The sequence below is a fragment of the Daucus carota genome, chromosome 2, assembly GCF_001625215.2.
Source record: "Daucus carota subsp. sativus chromosome 2, DH1 v3.0, whole genome shotgun sequence".
NCBI lineage: Eukaryota > Viridiplantae > Streptophyta > Magnoliopsida > Apiales > Apiaceae > Daucus > Daucus carota.
In genome coordinates, this window is record NC_030382.2 from 32,101,736 (window position 1) to 32,109,048 (window position 7,313).

At 38.9% G+C, this 7,313-nt stretch overlaps 1 non-coding gene across 1 annotated transcript; it reads right to left on the bottom strand.

The window, feature by feature from the left end:
* Positions 1-5,372: 5,372 nt before the first annotated feature.
* On the bottom strand, positions 5,373-5,479 carry LOC135150921 (small nucleolar RNA R71). Its single transcript, XR_010289382.1, has one exon. It is a non-coding gene; the product is annotated as a small nucleolar RNA R71 (small nucleolar RNA).
* Positions 5,480-7,313: the final 1,834 nt, after the last annotated feature.

A 7,313-nucleotide genomic window follows, 5' to 3' on the forward strand; every position in this document is an offset into this window, starting at 1 on the left:
CACTTGTGTATTTTAGTAGAAATGAGGCATCTCCACTTAAGACATTCACTCTAATTTAATTTCTACAGGTTGATATGATCCTAAACTAACTTTATGAAGTGGTGTGACTCAAAGGCCTTGCTTACAAGGACCTTTAAAAACTAATGCATTCGAGTGACTACTCTGCTTAGGCACTTTGGCACATGGAGTGCCTTGGAAAAAACAACCGTTTCCACCTTGTACCTTGGTGAAATATTGACTTCTCTGGATACCTAAGACCTAAATCTAAGTTGTGCATTTTTTTTGACACTAAGGCCTTGCTCAGGCCTCCCTAGGCCTCCATGCCAATTTGGCACAGAACAGCCTCCTCTGCTGTGTACACTGCCCTGATTTCACTCACTTAAAACCTCATTAACTAATTCAATTAGCCATTCTAATGACTTGTTAAGCTTCCTAAGACTTCATTAGACTTATCTAAAGTAAGGCCCCATGAAAGCCTCACCAACGACATAGTTTTGATCACTCAAAGATGCATTACACTACAAAGTGCCCTGTTCTGTGTTGCTCTCTGAAATGAGTGTCTGCACCTATCTAAATGGATGTTTTTATTACTTCTAAAGCTACTGGAGACTTGTACAAACCAAGTCCCAACTCCAGGGAACTCAGGCCTATGAAGGCCTAATCAAAACATACCTAACTCCCTTAGTTTATCTAGTACAAAAATTCTGCCATAGTGTGTGTGTGTGTCTCCTTCCACCTTAGCTCCCTTCAAAACTCCATAAATCAACAACCAAACCACAAATCCTAATCTATATTGTACATAAGCCTACTGACTATCAACACAAGGGATTTTACAACAATAGTCAGCCACATATAAGCACAAAACCGAGGCAAAACACATAACAAAACAGAGCAGATTTTACCAGAACTATGCTCCACAGAATTTTCATTTGCCTTTATTTCAGCGCCGTCCTCTCCAGATTTTGCCAATTTCCTAGAGTCATTCCTGCACACATGTTTTGATTTTAATTTTTTCTGGTCATATATGTGCATTCTAATTGCTACATTAACTTAATTAAAAGATCATGAGCCAATTCACATTGCACTGAAGTTTGAAAGAAGACGCAAAGTACTTAAGTTTAATTGGTAACCTGCTTGGTAGACTATTATGATTGTTTCCACCAACTTGCTGCATTTGGTAACCGCTAAAATCGATGGAAATGGAGTTGATCTTTATGGGCACCACTCTACGTCTGGAAACAGTATTTTGGGGGTTATTCTTCTCCATGCTACACAACCCTGCACATCAGGCATATGTCTAAGAAATACCGGATAAATAAATAGTTCTCGTCCCAACTATTTCCTAAAAAATATCAATTTCGATTTTTTTATTACAAAACTTATCAAAAGAGAGTAATCTTTATAATATATCAAAATAATATTATTTATCTCAAATCTTGTCCCGTATTATTTTATTAAATGACGTGGAACTAATTCTAATTAGGTGGTTTATGTGCATATAGGTAATTAGGTGGTTTATGTGCATATAGGGGTCCATTATTTTTAACCGTAAGTAGAACTAATTAATCACTGCAAACTAGCATTTGGGAAAAGTATTTGGGAACAATTTTTGGGTTAGTAATCTCCATATAAAAATCAACTGCAGGCACTTACATCCATCATATTTAGTTTATGCATTAAATATTAAATGGTCTCTTCACTATACTCATTTTGCATCCACCATATGTAGTTTATGCATTAAATATCATATTGTCCCATCACTATACTCATTATGCTTACTTTCATCCATTATTTTACTTATGTTCTTAATTTTCAAGTCCCATCCAAATATAAATATTTAGATGGGACGAAGAGAATAGTTGGTAAAAATCATCTCAAATTCTTTTATAGGAAATCATATATATATCTTCTATGCTCACACCACATGCTAACACGTAGATAGTGGATTTAATATAATTAATAACATCACACATGTGAAAAGAAGCTAGCTAGAGTTTAACACCATCTATTATGATAACCAACATATTTTGGTGATCAAATAAGTGTGAACATAAAGTTAAAATGACGATAGATTTTGAATAAGAAGAGAAAACATGTTCTTTTTTAGGAAGGAATCATTTTAAGTATTTGGCAATTAATTACTAGGGGTGTGATTGCAATTTAAACGTGAAAGATCCTTCTTTATGGCTTAGAAAAAACGTTGATTACCGAAAAAAGAGAAATCGTATTTTTATTTTAACAAGAAGAAGTTGGAGTCATGACTGAAAATATATTCAAAGATGAAGGTTGTTTTTTAGGATTAGTATATGGGCATCAAGTTCCAAACTTTCTAAAGTATGATAAAAATATGAAGGTCTGTGGATGGAAAAACGGAACCCAGACACGAAGATGATGTAAATATTATTTAGAGCAAGTACTTTAAAAGTGTTCTAATGCATTTTCTTTTATATATTATGAAATAAAAATCTTAGTGATTCAGCATTACTAATTTGTATGTCAACTTCCAACAACAATTTCTATATTTATTTCTCATTTTATTATAATAATATATTTAAACCAATAAAGAGGAGTTTCACTATTTATCATGATTCTTATCATAATTATGTATTTCAACTATAAAAGGGGTAATCTATACCGGGGATAAATTACCTAAGATCTATAAAATAGTGGGGGTCAATAGTATAGAAAGAGATATAAATGAGATTAAAGACCATTCAAAAACTCGGAGCTACCCCCCGTAATTATGGTCATTTAATGAATGAAATTTTGACAAATAACTAATAGATTTCCTTTCTTTCAGTTATTCTGTTTTCCTTTCCTAGTCTATTAATAACAAAGTTTTTCTCCAATGTATAAACTAACGATTCCAATGAATCTGGCTACTATAACCTTCCCGGCCACTATTTTTATTTTTTCGATACATTTTACTTCAAAATAAGAAATTCTATTTTCAAGAAACAAAACTAGAATGGGAAAATTCCAATTATACAATTTATACAAATTTTTTATTTTAATAATTCTATTTATAAATATAAGACGGTTGTTCGCACACGTAAGTACTCCTCCGTATCTAAGGCCACTTGAAAACCATGTTCCACACTAGAAAGGGGTTGCGAAGCAACTCTTTCCTTATATCGTATCTCAGGCCAAATTTGAATCTAGCCAAAATGTGGCGAGCATCTTGGTTGACATCCGATCCAACCTAGTGGTAAGCAATATGCCAAAAACAACAAATAGCTTCGGCGGCGCTTTTTCGCCCTTTCTTCGCTCTGGACAGGAGCACTAGTAGACACGGGGAAGGAGCAAGCGAAGCGTGCGGAGATCAATCGATCAATATGAATCTCGGGAGTGGATGGTTGATCGCCCCCTCCTTGTTCTAGAGGCTCTTTGCACGAAAGGTGTAACGACTGCCCCGCTGTCTCTGATAAGTGGATTTTATATCCACTTGGAAGCCTTCGTTTTGACTTAAATGGATGATCTGGCCTCAAGTTTTTGATGTTTTTGATATGTTTTAGTGTGATGTTGTGTAGGTTTCTTGGGAGGAGAACGAAGAGGAGATTCATAGCTTTCATTGAAAAAAAACGGCGAAGCAATCGGATGCACGAGTCAAAAGTTAGGGACAAAGAAGTGGGCTGCTGAATTGGGGCACCCGCCCCAAATCTGGCGCACCTGCCCCGCTGGCGCACCTGCCCCAAATCTGGCGCACCCGCACCAAACTGGCAGCGAATTTAAGCCCGTTTGCCCGTTTCTGATCCGTTCCAAGGCCCGATCGCTGGGGAAGTTTAAGAAAGGCTTGGGGGGACAAAAGCAAGAACCTAGAATCATTCCAAGGAGCACGTGACGGCTACGGAGAAGATCAAGATCGAATTTCATAGCTTTTACTTTTGTAATTCTTCGAAGTAGGCGTAACTTTGGATGCTCGTTTCGGATTTGTTTCTTAACTCTTGTTCTAGTACTTTGATTTTGTTTTTCCTATTCAGTACCATGTTTACATTCGAACCCATGATGATGAGAAGTTCGATTATGAACTAATCATTGTCATGGGATTTTAGCGGATTTATCGATGAATTTCAGTAGTTAAATTGCCTTGTTCATATGTGATGGTTTGATTTCCTCGTATTGGTTGTGCTTATTCGTCTTGGATGCGTAGCTAACATCTAAGATTGCTTGTTAATCTTTATTGAAGCGACAGTGAATATATTGATTTAGAACTTGCCATGCGAGCATAGGTTTCGTGTTCGATAACATGACTTGTGATGTGATTTTACCCATCTTGCATCGCCCTATGTAATCTTGATAGATAACTTGCTCTTCAACCGTTATGTTTTCAAATTCTATAGACATATAGAGTCTAAGCATAATTGGTGTCTGTTTACCTTCTATCTTAATTGTGGATGTGTAGCAGTATGGTGCACGTATAACGACAGTTAGCGTGTATCAGTCTCGTGTTATCTGATTAGTTATCAACCATTACAATCGAATAAGGTAGAACTCTGAATGAAGTTGTTAATGAAGCTAGAATCCCATGTTTTATTCTCATTAGTAAATCGTTATTCTCTTAGTTGATAATTCTTAGTTTCATAATTCAAATAGGATTAGTTAAGTAGAAAACCAAACCCAATTTGATATTTGTCTAAGCATTGAATAATAATCATACATTGGTGCATAAGTGCATATTTCTGAATACACCAGTCTCTGTGGGAACGAACTTGAAGTATATTCTATATTACTTGTGACCACGTACGCTTGCGTGATTTTGTGCGAACAAGTTTTTGGCGCCGCTGCCGGGGACTCGGTGTTATATTTTAGTTTATGTGCTTGTCATTAGTGGTCGTTAAAGTTCAGTGACTTGGATTCTTTTCTCACTTTAGTTCGTTGTGCGTGTTTCAGGTACTTGAGGGACGTGTATGCGAACACGTTCTCAGGCTCGTAAGGAAGCATTAATTAAGGAAGAAACGATAGAGATTGATACGATGGTTGATCAACCACCAGCTGTGAATATTCCTAAGGCTCTGAAGGCTTTCTCTGAGCCTAAAATCAATGACATTCAATCGAGCATTGTCAGGCCAGCAATTCAGGCCAACACCTTCGAGATCAAACCGAGCACTATTCAGATGGTGCAGAACTCAGTACAGTTTGGGGGTTCTCCGATTGAGGATCCTAATACTCATATTCGGGACTTCATTGAGATCTGCGACACTTTCAAGTTCAATGGTGTTACGGACGATGCCATCAGATTGAGGTTGTTCCCATTTTCTCTGAGGGATAAAGCTAAAGGATGGTTGCATTCTCTTCCTGCAGGATCTATTACAACATGGGAGGATCTGGCTCAGAAATTTCTTACTAAGTTCTTCCCTATGGCTAAAACCGCTGCAATCAGGAATGCTATCACTCAGTTCTCTCAGTTGTCTGGTGAAACTTTATGTGAAGCTTGGGAATGCTACAAGGAGATGCTTCGAAAGTGCCCACATCATGGGATGCCTAATTGGATGGTGATAAATTGTTTTTACAATGGGTTGGGTCCTCAATCAAGGCCAATGCTCGATGCTACATCAGGTGGAGCTCTATGGGCTAAGAGCTATGATGAGGCTTATGAGTTGATCGAGATGATGGCCGCGAATGAATATCAGAATCCTACTCAGCGTCTTCATCAAGGCAAGGTAGCAGGGATTTTGGATGTTGATGCTACTTCAGCCATAGCTGCTCAGCTTAAGGCTCTTACTATGAAGGTGGATTCTTTGGCAAATCTAGGAAATCAGCAGCCACCTTCAGTCTGCGAGCTCTGTGCTGGGGCACATTCTTCGGATCAGTGTGCTATATCAAGCGAATCCGCTTAGTTTGTGACCAACTTTCAGAGGTCGCAACAGCCTGCTCCGGCCACTTATCATCCCAATAATCGGAATCATCCGAATTTCAGCTGGAGCAATAATCAGAACTACATGCCACAACAACAGCAACAGTTTCAGCAGCAAGGATCTAGACCTTTTAACCCTTCTGGTTTTCAACAACAGTTTGCACCGAGGCAGCAATTCCATCCACCCGGATTCCAGCAACAAAATCATGGGGTGGCTGGACAGTCTTCCAATGAAAGATCGGAATTGGAAGAATTAAGACTAATGGTGAAAAGCCAATCGGTGTCAATCAAGACTTTGGAGAATCAGATTGGGCAAATTGCTAATGCGTTGATTAATAGACCACAAGGAACTCTTCCTAGTGATACTGAGGCCAATCCGGGCAAGAAGGAAGTGAAGGAACAGGTACAGGCTGTCACCTTGAGGTCCGGAAAGGTTACGAAGGATAAAGAATCAGCAACATAGCGAAACAAGGAAGAGAGTGATCAACAGCTTGAAACACCCGTGCTCTCATCTGAGTCTGATAGTGAAAAAACTGTTGTTGAGGCTGACAAGAATAAGGTCAACGAGGAAGCAAGCAAGGATTCAGCCGAGAAATCTAGCCCGAAGGCTGATATTGGGGTCAAGCAAGTATATCCACCTCCACCTTTTCTGAAGAGACTTCAGAAGCATAAGCTCGATAAGCAATTCGCTAAATTTCTAGAAGTTTTCAAGAAACTACAAATCAACATACCTTTCGCGGAGGCTCTAGAACAAATGCCGAGTTATGCTAAGTTCATGAAAGGTATTCTATCTCGGAAACTCAAACTTGAGGAATTGGAGACTGTGGCTTTGACCGAGGAGTGTAGTGCTGTGTTGCAGCAGAAATTGCCACCGAAGCTGAAAGATCCGGGAAGTTTCACAATCCCGTGTACTATTGGCAAGTTATCTTTCGACAAGTGTTTGTGTGACCTGGGAGCTAGTATCAATCTGATGCCGTTGTCTGTCCTCAAGAAACTTGGGCTGCCGGAGCCGAAACCTACGAACATGTCATTACAACTGGCTGATCGGTCCATCACTTACCCACGAGGTATAGTGGAGGATGTCTTGGTTAAGGTGGATAAGCTCATATTTCCTGCTGATTTTGTCATTCTAGACTTCGAGGAGGATAAGCAGATTCCCATTATCTTGGGGAGGCCGTTCTTAGCTACAGGCCAAACTTTGATCGATGTGCAAAAAGGAGAGCTTACAATGAGAGTTCAAGATCAGAGTGTCACTTTTAAGGTGTTCAACGCAATGAAATTTCCAACCGACGAAGAAGAATGCTTTAAGGTGGAGCCACTAGAAGCTGTTGAAAATTCTGAGACGGGGCAAAATCTAAGGCCAAGTACCTTTGAGAGAGTCTTAACAGGGGATTCTGATTTCGAAGATGAAGGAGTAGCAGAGCTTGAAAATTCTCAAGAGCATCGTACTCCATTTATT